The sequence below is a fragment of the Durio zibethinus genome, chromosome 4 (genome assembly GCF_047325235.1).
Source record: "Durio zibethinus cultivar Kanyao isolate XHJ-2024 chromosome 4, ASM4732523v1, whole genome shotgun sequence".
In the NCBI taxonomy this organism is placed as follows: Eukaryota; Viridiplantae; Streptophyta; class Magnoliopsida; order Malvales; family Malvaceae; genus Durio; species Durio zibethinus.
In genome coordinates this window covers 19232951-19247850 of record NC_143165.1, presented here as the reverse complement: position 1 = coordinate 19247850, position 14900 = coordinate 19232951, and positions in this window count along the sequence as shown.

The following is a 14900-nucleotide window of genomic DNA, read 5'->3' as shown; positions in this document are numbered from 1 at the left end:
TAATCCCCATCACAAACATTACCATTGACAAGTGGACTCTAAAAGGAAGAGATTGGATTATGATCATATTGGGTTCTAATGGCATCTCTCTTATCGGCTAGATTGGCTATCTATGAGGACAAGGCTCTAATAGGATCTAAATCACCCTCAGCAAAAGCACTCTCAGGCTTTGAGCTTTGTAATGACCACTGGGGTTAAGATCTATTGACAAATGATAACACATAATACCTAAAGGGTCTGGCTTTATTAGTGTAATATTCAAACATAAAAATTAAAAGAACAAGCAAATAAAAACAAATAAGAAAAATGAGTGAAAATAAAACAAAAGGAAGAATAAATATTTACAAATATTTACAAAAAAAAAATGAACTAGATTACACCCTATCATGTCTCTCTTAATATTAACTCTAGCCTAAATGCACCAATCCATAGCAATGGTGCCAAAAACTTATTGTTACCCATTAAAAGTACCGTAAGTGTATGGGTTGCAAAAATAATAAAGATAAAAAATATTTTGGATTATCATTTCCTTAGGATTGGGAATTTTAAACCCAGGGGTAAGTACCAATTTTGACACTTCAAATATATCTAGTCAAACTAAAAATCTTTTTTTTATTAAATAACCTACATGAAAATTAAATCTTACAAAATGTTTAAAATCTAATTACTACAAATTATGAAAAAGGTAACTATTTAAGAACTAAACCTTACTAAATATAAAAATTACTAAAAATGGAAATTGCTAAAAATACAAAATTAAACAATTAAGCAGCAACTAACTATAGCATGAAAAATAATTTAAACAAACTTAAACAAGAATTTAAACATAAAAGCTTATTAATTTAAATGCAAAAGATAAAAATAAAAATAGAAAATAAAACTTGCAAGTGAACTAACCGAAATTTCTACATGACCTATGTGACTAATTACCACCTAAACATGCATTAAATGTAAATAAAAATAAAAATTATTTTACAAGGTTAATTTAGACCTAAAATGGAATGAAAAACCTATAAGAACCTTATGGAAAAACCAAACACAAATGGAAATAAAAATTTATGCAAACCAAAATGCTAGAATGCATGGAAACTAAGACCTATGAACTAAGATGCTAAGAAAATGCAACCCTACCTAAGGAATTTGTAAAACCTGTTTTACTAGTTGGAACATAAAACATAACTTAAATTATGGATATAATGAGCTAAATGCATTAAATCTTAAAATAACTACATGATAACTAGAAATCAATGGCACAACATCAAAATAGACTAAAAAATGAACAAAACATGTGTAGAAGACCTTGGGCAAAACCAAATGAAACATGTTAAAAAAAAATTAAATTGAAAATTGAACATGGAAATGAAAGAAGAACAGCTTGAATTGAAACATTTGTAATTAAACATTTCATCAAACTTGTAAGAAACTTTTAAACATGAAATAAGAACAATAATACAACAATAAAACAGTAAATAAATAGAAAATAAATGTATAGAACCGAAATAAAAAAATCTAAGCAGAAAACTAAATAGTATAAACATAAAGAACTGTAAACTATAGCACACAAAGATTAAGCTTTTGGAGCCTTATGAGTAACCATCACATTAGCATCTGAAGCCATCCTTTCCAAGATTCTAAGATTTCCAATTTCGTGCAAGGATTGTTGGAAAATAAATAAGACACTGAACTAAAATTTGGAAACAAAAACTAGCAGCATCAAATGTAAATCGAACTTGAAATATAATAAGAAATTACAAGAAAGTTTCAATGTTTGCAAGGAATGGAAATTAAACAAACTAAAGAAGAACTTAAAAGGCAATAAAAGTGCTGTAAAATAAACTAGAAATAAGAAGAAAATGGTGTCTCAATGAAGATTTGTTTGGCCAGCAAGTATGTTGCCAACAACTTTGGGAAAGATACCTAAACTAAGAAAAAAGAAAATAAAAACCGAACAAGCCTCCTCCCAAAAGTCCCCATTTTAAAGCATAAGTAAAGCTAAAAAAAAAAATACATGAAAACAAGTTAAAATGATATACCAAAATTCAAGGTGAGGTCAGCAAAGGGCTACTTGCTAGTAATGTTAAAATAAAAAAATGGAAGAAGAAAACCACCACAAGTAATGATAGGTTTGGCCCTCCTTTTTGTCTCCTCAAAATGTCCTATTTTTCAGCCCTATCCTAGGTCCTTTTTCAGCTCATAAATGATTTTGTGAGCCATGCAAACCAGCAGTCATGCTTGACTTTTATTTTTCATTGTGTTTGCACTTGTTGACTTGCACTTTGTTCTTTTTTCTCTCTCTCCTTCTTTATTGATTCTTCTTGGTATAAAATGAACATTTAAATTTCATCCAATGTGGCTTAATTTTAGCTTTAATTTAGCTCGTTTAATAGCTTCAAGTCTTGCAAGAATCAACCCCAAAAATAGCCCACAAGTAACGCCATTTGATGTTTTGTTTAGCTTGAATTTCCAGCTAGCTTTTGCACCATGTTTGCTTCCAAATTTAACTCATCAGATCAGCCACTTAAACATGAAAATAACATTTCAAATGTAGCTCCAACTTAGCTTAAAACTAGCCTTGAACTCAAGGCTAATATCATTGTAAATAGCCTTGAAAATCAATCTTTAATTCCATCCAATGTTGACACCACTTGATGCTTTGTTTTCTTCAGGTCATTGGCTAGCATCTTGCATCCCATTTGGCCTCCACATTTAGCTCTTTAGTTCAGCCACTTCACCTTAAAGTTAACCATTCAAGTGTATTTTCGATTTAATTTCCTCAATCTTTCATTTTACCTACATTTAGGTAAAAAATGGATTAATTCAAGCAAAAATCAAGTACAGATGTGTTATAATTTAACATAAAACCCGATGATAATTCTATAAAAATTAAAATTATTAGGCAACAAAGGGCATATTCAAGAATCATTCATGATGAAGCCCTAATTTCAAGAACAAAGAAATAATAACTTATATTGAGGGGCAAATGTTAGATAAAAGTTTTTAAGTTCGTTTCATCACAAATAGAAAAGAAAAAAATGAAAAATAAAAAAAAAGTAAAGCAAAAAGAAAGAAAAAGGAAAAGAGATGAATAATGTGATGAAATGGTAGTATTTGAGGAGAGAAATGACAAATGTCCTTCAAAGAAATCTTTCATAGGAAATGAGCCTTGGTTTAATCACCATTAAACACATATTTTGTGGCTATTTATCATTTTCTTTTGGAACCTTGAACCTTGGCCTATATTATAAGCTGTGAAAAGCCCATTTTGATTAAGTATATATGCTTAAACTGAAGAGCATTTCCCTTTAAGAGTCATCATAACCAATGAAGCCTTTGCCTCTTATTCTTTGTGAAAATTATCATTTTTCAGCCATAAGTCCATTTTGAATAATGTTGAATTCTTAAGTGCATAATGAAACAACCAAGAAAAAAATAAAAAAAATGAAAGAAGAATTTAGCTCTAGGGTAAAAACTCCAAAAAAGGGGTAATTTAAAGTAAATTTGAAAATTGTGAAGTCAATCAAGAGCATAGAAAACAAGAGAAACCAATATGAAGCCACCCATACTTTTGAAAGATCTAAGAATGTCAATGCCTTGAAAGTTTTATATCCATTAAAGGGATGGATATTGAAAATTTAAGCCTTTTTCTCTCATTCTTAAATGACATTCCAAAATTTTGAGCCCATTTTAGCTGACCTTGACATTTATCAAAATATCACATTTGGAGACTAAAAAAAAAGTGTCAAACTTGTTTGGATTTCAAGAAATTCATTTTTTTTTCAAAATTCATGTTTCATTTGTGAGTCTAAAAGGAAAAGTATACTTCTCTTTCATTTTCCTCCAGTTGCAAAGCATTCTTAAATGAATTAAAACCTTAGCTCATTGAACCATTCAATTTGTTTGAAAAAATATTATCACCTCTTTCATTTCTAATTGTGAACATAATTCTTAAGAGACTTGAAAGTCACATATATGGAATATTTCATTTTCTTTGATCATGTGGGGTAATTTTATTATTCAATTTTAAGTTAATGGTTAGGCATTTTTGTAAATAATAAAGAGATCAAATTTGGTATAAGAGAAAAGTTATTCTTGATGAAGATTTTGTCAATGTAAACTGAGCTCTAATTTACAAAATATTTTTTTTTTGAAAAATCAATATTTGAAAAAATATAAATTATTTTTTATTCATTTCCTTCATAAAGAAAAGTAAAATCAATCTTAGTGAGAATAAATGAGATCATTTTCCAACGAAAAGACAAATATGTGCATATGATTTTGGGGCAAGAAAATATGAAAAGAAGAATGTTTCTTTCTTAAATGAGAAGATATGTTTGACTAATAGAGTTCAATTGAGATGAACTCAAAAAGTAGCAAGAATGTGGTGGTTTAGATTCTTGAATCTTTAATGGCATATAAAGTGGGAACTAATTGTACATATGTTGAATGATTGGGTCTAAAAATAGGAATAAAAAGTGAAAGTGAAAGAAAAATCAATAAATCTTAGCTAAGAAAAAAAGAAAAAAAAAGATTATGAAGGAAACAAGAAAGAAAATAGATGAAAGACTATGGAAAAAGATAGGAAGGAATGAAAAAGAAAATCTTTTGGAAGAAAGGTAAATAATGATTTGATGAGAAAAGAGGAATAAGTGAATGATTTTAGTGAAGAGGAATGAGTGTTGCAAACAAAGAGAAAGAATTTTTGGTTTTAACATCACTGGGGAATTTACATCATGTATAAGAGACATATTCATTATTGGATATTTGTGTTTGTATCAATAAGAAGGCATTTGCATCATGTTTGCATCGGATAATGTGATTTGCATAAAAAGTTTAATGGTGGGATTTACATATTTGTAGGGAACATTTGCATCATGAAAAAGTTACTTGCATTTACATTGATTAAGTATTTGTATCATGAAAAAGTTTCATCATGACATGGATTCTTGCATTTGCATCATAGAAACGATGGATGTATGTTTGTGGCATTTGCATAAGGACATTGGCATTTACACTTTTAGGTATAACTATATATGTCAATTTTGAAAACCTTGAAAAAAAAATCCAAGTATTTATGAGTTGTGAAAAAGAAAGAATAAGAAATGAATTGAGAAGAATGAAGATGGGTAGAAGAGAAAACAAGGTTTTTGGATGATATTGGAATTTCATTTTTGGTGGTGATATCCGAGCCTTTGTCAAAATCACTTAGTGATGATATCTGAGTATTCATGTTTGAATTTCATTAAATTTTTTCTATGGGAGTTTTCATTAAACAATTTTTGGTGGGGATATCTGAGCATTTTTTATTAAACTTACTTGGTGGTGATATTTGAGTATCCACATTTGAATGTCATTAAAATTTTCTCAATGGTAATATCCAAGCCTTTTCATTGATATTTTCTCATGGTCATATTCGAGCTTCTTCAAAATTTTTCGATGGTGATATCCAAGAACTTTTTAGTGGTGATATCTGAAAACATTTAGATCCATTTGGTAGTGATGTCTAAGTATCCAAGTTTGAATTTGCATATTTTTTTGATAGTGATATCTGAGCCTTCTTCAGTGGTGATATTCAAAGTCATATCATTTTTCAATGATGATATTTAAATTTCAAAAAAAAAAATCCTAAAAATTGAACATTTCTTTTTTAGAAAAGAGAAATTTTAAAAAAGATTCGTAAGTCCTTTGGATAAAATATTTTAAATCTTTAAAGTTTCAATGCTTCTAATTAGAGAAGTTTTTTTCAGATGAGATTTTTAAAGTTTCAATACCTTTTATTAGAGGATCCTTTTTTAGATTAAATCTTCAAAGTTTTAAAGCCTCTGTTTATAATGAGCTATTTTTAGAAAAGATTTTAAAATTTCAAGACCTTTGTTTAGAGAAGCATTGATAGATGTTAAGGTTTGTAAAACCTTTAGACATATGCTTTAAGCCTTCCGGGCAAAAAATTTTAAAATTTTAAAGTTTTAAAGCCTCTGATTATAGGATCTCTTTTTCTAATGAAAATTTTAAAGCTTCAAAGCCTTTGTTTATGAAAAGCTATTTTCAGAAAAGATTTTAAAGTTTCAAGGCCTCTATTTAAAAGAGCATTCATAGATATTAAGATTTGTAAGATCTTCAGGCATAATCTCTAAGTCCTTTAGGTAAAACATTTTAAATTTTTAAAGTTTCAATACCTCTAATTAGATGATCTTTCATAAATGTCAAGTTTATAAAACCTCTGACAATAATCCCTAAGTCATTCGGGCAAGATTCGTAAGTCTTTCAAGCAGAATCTATTTTATTGTTGAGATTTATAATATCTCCAGGCAAAACTCTAAGTCCTTCGGGCAAGATTCATAAGTCTTTCGAGCAAAATTTATTTTATTGTCAATATTTATAAAACCTTTAGGTATAATCTCTAAATCCTCCAAACAAGATTTGTAGAACCTCCGGGCATAATTTTTAAGTTATTATTTTTTATTTTCAAAAGTCATGAAGCCTTTGATGATAGGAGTTTTTTAAGAATTAAAAAAATAAAAAATCAAGAAAATTACAAAACAAAACAAAAACAAACACCAAAGTTTAAAAAATTCCAAAAAAATCCAAAAAATCACAAAAATCTTTTGAAAAAAAAATCTTTGAATCATCAACTTCAAACAAAATTGTTGTCTATGTTTTTGTTTTATTTTTTATTCTTAGTAATGTACAAAGAGCAGTAGTTGTAGATACTTAATTTTGTTTGGGACAATTTAAATTCATAGATTTTTATGCTTGATTTTGGACATATCGATTTGAACCTATTTGAGCACTTTTAGGCTTATTTGGGTTTCATTCTGAATTAATTACTTTTAGACCATTTTTGTATGGGTTGAGATGTAACCTAATTTAATTTGGATCAATTCAAAGTTTTAATTATTTGGGCTTACAGGCTTAAAGTACAATGATTTCAAATTCCTTTTATAAAGCCCAATCCAATTAGAACTTTGGCCAATGTCAAGAATTTCAAAGCCCAATAAGTGCAAGCTCAATTTTTGTGAGTCAATTCAATTATGAAGGCCTAACCGAACATCCTTGCCTAAATAGAATTGAAAATAAAAACAAAATAGGAACAAAAATCATAAAAAAAAAACCAACACATCCCTTGGGTGCGGGGAACATAATGCCAACACCTAAAAAATAATAATAAAATCACACACAACAAAAAAAAAACACATCCCCAATGAAGGGAGAATAAGCGTAAAAAAAAAAGGCAGAAAGAAAAAGTCTTAAGTTTCGGTTCTAAGTGTTTTTGGGAATCTCGGGGCCGAATTTAAAGATGAGAGAAGGGTCTCAAATGTGGTAAAAGGCATACTTGAAGGAAGGACTGTTTGGAGCGATGATAGGAGAAATTGTTTTGCTTTTGAGCCATGACTTTCAACCCATGTTTGAGGGAATTTACAAGTTTTTAAAAAGATCCAATCTGGTAGGGTTAAAGAGGGGTTCAAAAGGAATTTTTTTTTTGCATATATTCGAGGACTTCTCATTGCCAATGAGCAACGACCGATGGCAGAGGCAACAATGTGTCAGTAATTGACTGTCAAATTCTGGGAATAAGGGTGGTTGGTATTTTGGTTTTTAAGAGCTTTGAAGGTTTTTTTTTTTTAGGAGAAAGCTTTAAAATGAGACAAAAAATGTTAGGCTTTTATAGTTAAAAAAAATAGATGATATGTGCACTAAACCTGACCCGATCCGAAGTTTATGCACTCAACTTGAACTAATTACTACTGTTTCCTTTGGCGAATCCAATCAAACTAGTGTTTGAACCGCATGAGCCACTTAAAAACTGCCCAAATTGGTTGAAAATAGCTTCAGTTCGCTTAAATTAGACCAAACCACCTTTGAACCGTTGACTGACATTGACGAACAAATTTTTCATAATTTTCTTTATTTTTCTCGTTGTTTTTAATTTTTAGTTTATTTAAATTATTATTTAATGCATGTTTTTGTTCTAACTCCCTAAAATTAATTTAAAAAAAGAATTAGGAAAGTTGATGTGAAAAAACTTAATTAATTAAAAAATATAGGTATAAAAAATTATAAAAAATATAAACATAATAAAAATAAAAAATAAAAAAATTTCAAGAATGAGATACTAAGGAAGTCCAAGTAATGATTCTTTAAAATCCCTGGGTGAGAATATTTTTTAAAATATTACCAAAGTAATGGAATATTTAGAAAAATATTCAATAGAAAGGAATTTCATTTATTATTTTCCTAAAGAAATATCTAAAATAATAATAAAAGAAAAAACAATAAAAAATTTTAAAAGGGAAAAATGAATCCTCTTAGTAATAAAATTTTATATAATAATGCATGAATATATTGTTTGCAGTAACTAATTATTAGTTTTTTTTTTCAAAAAAAGATAAGAAAAAAATTGAATATCCTCCGATGATGAGATATTAAAGAAATCCGAGTAGTGATTTTTTAAAAATCGCTATATGAGAATATTTTTTTTAAAATGCTACCAAAATACTAGAGTATTTAAAAATATATTCAATACGAAAAGGTTTTCATTTACTTATTTTTAATTAAAAATATATAAATATAATAATAAAATTTTTTTAAAAAAATTAGTAATAAATAAATAGCAAAATAAATAGTAAAATAAAAATAAATTAAAATGAGGAAAATGAAAAATTTAACTGATGATGAGATTTTAAAGTAATCCGAGTAGTGATACCTATAAAATTTCTAAGTATAAATATTTTTTTAAATACTATCAATGTATTGTAATATTTTACAAAAAAATTTCAATATAATAAAAATTTTCATTTTCTTCAAAAAAAAGAAAAAAAGAAAAAATAAATTAATAAATGATTTTTTTAAAAAGGGGTAAATAAAATATATGTGATAATATTTCATTATTTGCATTGCATGCATGTCACTCAATTTTTAAAAAATAAACATGAGCCTTCGAGGATGAGATTCTAAAATAATTTGAGTAGTCATACCTAAAAAATATCTAGATGAAAAAAAATTTTCTTTTAAAGTTACAATATATTAGAACATTTTAAGAATTTATTTAATAATAAGGTTCTTTCTTAGATAAAATAAACTTGTTCGTCACAAATAAAAGTAAAAAAAACAACAAAATTATCACAAATAAAGGTAGTCAAGGAAAATATTTTTAAATACAAAAATTAAGATTTTTTTGTTAAAATTAAAAGGATAACACATAATTAATTGATATCATTTTTTAACGGGTGCTATGAGACTACTAATCCTTCTCCACATATAACTGAATTTTCAAATTCAAGCTATTTCGTAGACTTTAAAATTATCTTTTTAATAAATTTTAAAATTTTATTAAAAAGATAAATTTTAAGAGATGACTATCTAGCCAAAAAAAAAAAATTCATGGTGATTTTGTTTTCTTTTTAAATTCATCTAATGGTTTCAAAACTCTTATGACATATATCCCATAACAAAATACCTATGATAATTGCACTTACAAATTAGAATCAAGAAAAATTCTGCAAACAATAAAGAATTTCCAATTCAAACAAAGAAAATAAGCATTCAAAGAGAGAGAGAATATCGAAGACCTGGTGATAGTAAGCATTGATTACAGATATGCAGGAATCAAAAGAGGTTTTAACTTCTTAAACCCATCTATCCAATTTCACTCGTTCCTTTCTTTGAGTGAAAAAGAAATAGGAGAGAAAGGTTGAGGGTGTTTAACAAGGAATAAGAATAGTGTTGGCAGCATGGGCGGGGGTTGGAAATGTGCCGAAGAATCCAAAACTGGAGTTGGAAAAGATAGTCGGATAGCTATAGGGGTTGGATTTTTATTGGCATATATACGACATGACAACTACTAGGCAGATTCCTACTACAATTAGATTTGAGTTCCATCGACTATGGATACCCTTATATGGCGACGTGGGTAGTGATGGCAATGGGTCGGGTCGGGGCGGGTTTTTGCTCGCCCCGAACCCGACCCATTTTTAAATATGTAATACCTGAACTCGTACCCGACCCAAAATTTTTTTTATTTTTAATATCCGAACCCGACCCGACAGTATATAAAATTAAATCCGACCCGACCCGATCGAAATTAATAAAATATTATTTTAAATATAAATATAAAATTAAATATATATAAAAATATATATAATTAAATATAAAATTAAAAAAATAATTTTTTTATATATATCGGGTCGGGTAGGGTCGGGTTTGCCTAAAACCCGACCCCGACCCGAACCCGAAAATTTTTTATCATATCCGATCCTACCCGACCCGATACCCGATTTTAAAAAAAAAATAACCGATCCTAAAGGGTCAGGTCGGATCAAAACCCGACGGGTTCGGGTCTTTTTGCCTTCCCTAGACGTGGGTAATTCGGTAGTTGTCGCAATCGGCTTGTCCACGTTGGAAGTGGAACACTAAATCACTTATAATTTTTTTATTATAACATTATAATTATTCAATCATAATAAAAAATATAAAAATATACCTCTTTTAAGTGTAGGTTTTACATAATATTTTGATGGATCCCTCATAATTCTAAATTGTGTTTGGTTAATACTCCCTAAGTGTGAATGTAATTTTTAGTTTTAATTGAGACTAAATACTTAATTTATGATTTAAAATTTAAATTAATTCTAAATTAAAGACATAATATTTAGTTTGATTCAAATCACTATCAAACGTTTTTTAATTAGTTCAAATAATAATTATTTAACGATAATAAAATATAAGCATAGTTAAATATAAATCTATTACTGATGTCTTATTTTTTACTTAGTTTGCATGACTGGTGACACTTCTTTCCATTATTAAGATAAAAAAGTAAAATGTAAAATCTTAGAATATAAAAAATAGCCTTTGGTTTTTATTTTTTTGTTTCCCAATCTCCCATAATGTTTCCTTCTTCCCTTCACATTTGTTGTTGCTTCTTTTAGGTTAGGTCATCATCTCCTTTGTTGCCTCTTTTTTTCTTTCGTTTTTTAGGTTGCTTACTTTTACCATTCTCTTCTCTTTAACATGAAAATTTTTCTTTTTTCTTTTTATTTTTTCTTTATATTTCATTTTTCCTCATGACTGTCGACTTCTTCTTCATTGATCTCACCTATTGTCTCTTCTCTTGCTATCATTGCAAATTGTTCACTTTTCGGCGATGGTTCCTTCCCCCTTTTATCTCATCTTGGTTTGTTATTTTTTTTGGGTTACTTTTTATTATATTTTTAAATCTAAAATCATAAATTTTGATTTGTTACTCGTAAACATCCTAATTTATCCAAGGGTTTTTTAGTCCCCAAAAGTTTGTGTCAATTCAATAATCGAGTGATTGTTTCGTAATCGAGATTTGGAGTGACCCATTTACGTTTGGATTTTTATTTGTAGTCTGGGTATGGTTTGGAAGTTGAAACCAATTCAAGTGCTTAGTCCACCTTCTTTTATTTATTTTTATGTTTTTCGGGTTTGTTGTTTTATTTTCATAATATTAGAGAAAAATACAAAAAATTTAGAAAGCAAAAATGAAAGAAACAAAAAAGGTGAACTCGTTTCGTTCTAAAACCGCAATCGGTTGGGTTGGGCTTGAACTTCTTTTGAATATAAAATTTGTTTTTGATTGAAGTCGGAATTCTAATTTACCCATTATGATAATTTTTTTTTTTTTCAAAAACATAAACTCTTTTTGGGTTAAGAGTTTTACTTAAATTAAAACTTAAAGCCCTATAAAAAGAACGATTCACCGATCAACAGAGCAGGAAAATCCATAATAATCAAATAGAAACCAAAGGCACAAGCAGAATCGAAACACAAATTTCAGAGAAGACGAAAAATCTGGGATTAGTTGTTTTCTAGGCTCTTCGGGAGGATCACGAGAATAATTAAATATCCACAATCATAGAGAAAGCAATATCCACAATTATGCAATCAACACAAAAGCAACATAGTTTCCAGCAACAACAAATCTAGACTTTTCAATAGTAAAAAGACTAATCCAAGAAAAATTGCAAAAATAAGATAAATTAGTTGAAAGTTTTGTAGGGGGTTCGAGTTGGTTTATTTTCGGTGTTTTAGATTGATTATAGTACGGAAAGAATGAGAAAGCTTTTTGGAGGTTTTGGTGTTGGTGGTTGCAGGCGGCAAAAGTCAAGGAAGAATTGTTTTAATGCTGGTGTTCTAGGTGGCTTCAAAAAAGGAAAGAATGGAAATACGAATCGGAAGCATATTTTTTGGTTTTAGACAGCAGAAGAGGGCTTTTTCTGGGGATGGCAATGTTGATTTTCTTTTGTAAATCTAGGATAATCTAAGTTTTTAGGAAGAATTCGTTTGGATAAAAGGAAAGAGGAGATCAAGTATAGTTGTTTAGTGGATTTTGGGAAGATTCCTGCATCGGCGACAACGTACGTTGGTGGAGGCGACGGAGCTTCACTGAGAACTTGGTTTTGCCATCAATTTTTGGAAATGTTTATAGTTTTTGGTTGAATGTTTTAGAGACAAGGGAGAGAGAAAAATGGAAGAGAGAGAAAATGAAGTAAATAAGCTTGAGCAAGGGTATTTATACCCAATCCAAAACCAAGTCGTTTTGAAAATTGCAGAACCATATCCTAGATGACTTGCGATGACCCGCGCCCTGCCCGCTGGGAACTTCGATCTGTGTGTCTTCCCCTTTTTATTTAGTTTTATTTATTTACTTATTTTATTTTATATATGTGTGTTTATTTAAATTTAAGAATTAAGGATAATTTTTAGTTAATTTTTTATTATTTAGGTAGTTTTATCATTGTAAAATAAACATATAATTTTTATAAAAAAGTTTGGAAAAAAAAGTAATCACTCCAATGATAAAATTCTAAAAATACACAAATGGGTGATTTTTGAAAATTTCTAGGTAAAAATTTCTTTTCCTAAATTTGGCTAGAATAGTAGAAAATTTAGATTAAAAATATTAATAAACAATAGTTAACATTTATTTTCTAATTCAAAGAAAAATTAGAATAAAAGAAAAAGTTTGGAAATAAATTCTAATGATAAAATTTAAAAAATGCACGAATGTTTAATTTTTAAAATTTTTAAGAGAGAAATTTGTTTTTTAGATATTGTTAGAATTGTGGAAATTTTAGATTAAAAATGTCAATATCGATGATTGACATTTTATTTTTAAATTAAAACATCAATAAAAATAAAAATAGAAAATTAAAAGTAATAAAAATTCTAGAATTTAACAACAAATTTTTTTTCATAAAACCTCAAAATAAATTTGACAATAGAATCTTTTTAAAAGAATAAATTACATTTTTAAATACTCTTGAGGCGATAACGATTTTTTAAGAATTTTGCTAAAATGGTGGAGAATAACTAAATTTTTTTTGTAATATTTAAAATAATAAATTTAAGAAAAATAAGAATAATAAAATTAAAAATAAAAAATCATTTTAGTCAAAACTTTTAAGATAATTTAAAATTAATTAATACGATCCTTAAGATTTGCATTGTGAGAGTGTTAAAATCTTTCTCCCACGTAATTAAACTCTCAAATTTAGTTCTGATAAGATAACCAAAACATATTCTTTTAAAAGATTTTAGTCAAGTTTAAGACCTCTTTAAAAAAATAAATTCATTATGTGACAAATCAAAATCACTTAAAAAAAATATTAGTACGACCTTATTTTTGTCTAATGATAAAGTTTTGGGACATGTACCGTATGACATTGCCAATGATTGTTTTTGAGTTTTATTGTTTAATAGGTTTGATTTTGCTTTAAGTTGTTAAAAGGATTTGCTTCATCTTTTGATTTGATTGAATTAAGCGGATATTTTCTTTTCTTTGGTAATTTTTGTTTTATGAGTTTATTTTTTTTCTTCAAAGTTGTAGTTGACTTGGGTTTTTAATTTATTTTTGAATTTGTTGAATTTGATTTGGGTTTTTAGTTTGATTGAATTTGTTGTTGTTATTTGGGTTTCTATTTTTTCTTTAAAATTTTATTTTTTAGGTTTGACTTTTGATTGATTTTAAGTTTTTAATTTCATTTTCTTTCAAAAACTATTTGATTTATTTGTTCAAATTGTTCTAAATTAGGATTTTACATTTTACGGATTAAAGTTTTTTAAGCATTTAAATTTAATTAAATGACCACCTGGCATGCCATATGTACAAAAAAAAAAACATATTAGCAGTTTATTTTAACAAATCCCGCTATTTAATGCATGTGTATATTACTTTGGTAAAAAAATATTTATTTGAGTGAATTCGAAAATATTTAATCTTTATTTGAATAAAATTAAATGTTATATCCTTAGTTGAGAATTAACCCAACCATTAGATTTTAAATTAACTATTTAACCTTTAGTTCAAATCGTTCTTAAAAGTAGTTTTTACATTCAAAAGTTATTTTTATCCAATAGAAATGTTAAATAAAAAAAATATGAATTTTAAGTCTAAGATTTGATTTTTCAATCCAAATTAAAAGTTTCTTCAGAGCTGTTTTTACGGCAAAAAATTGTATTTGGATAAAAAATCATATATTATGCATATATTTTTAATATTTTATTATTTTATATGTATTTTTTTAAACATTTAAATTAGTCATAAATTTTTTATAGTAATACCAAATACCTACAATTTTTACTACACTTTTCTTTTGGGAAGGCAATGGGTACAATTTTTACTGCACCTTTCTCTTGGGAAAGCAATGGATAGTAAATAATCGGATAGCCATACTATCCAATCCGTTATATATATATATATATATATGCAAAATATATATAATTTTATAATTGTGAAAATTTTTGAACCTTTAAAAATAACCTTTATTTGTTATTAATTAAGAGTGAATTTAAATTTTAAATTTTATTATTGTTTATATTATATTTTGATGAAAAATTTAAGTAATCACATATTTTAATGGATTCAGATATTTAAAGAA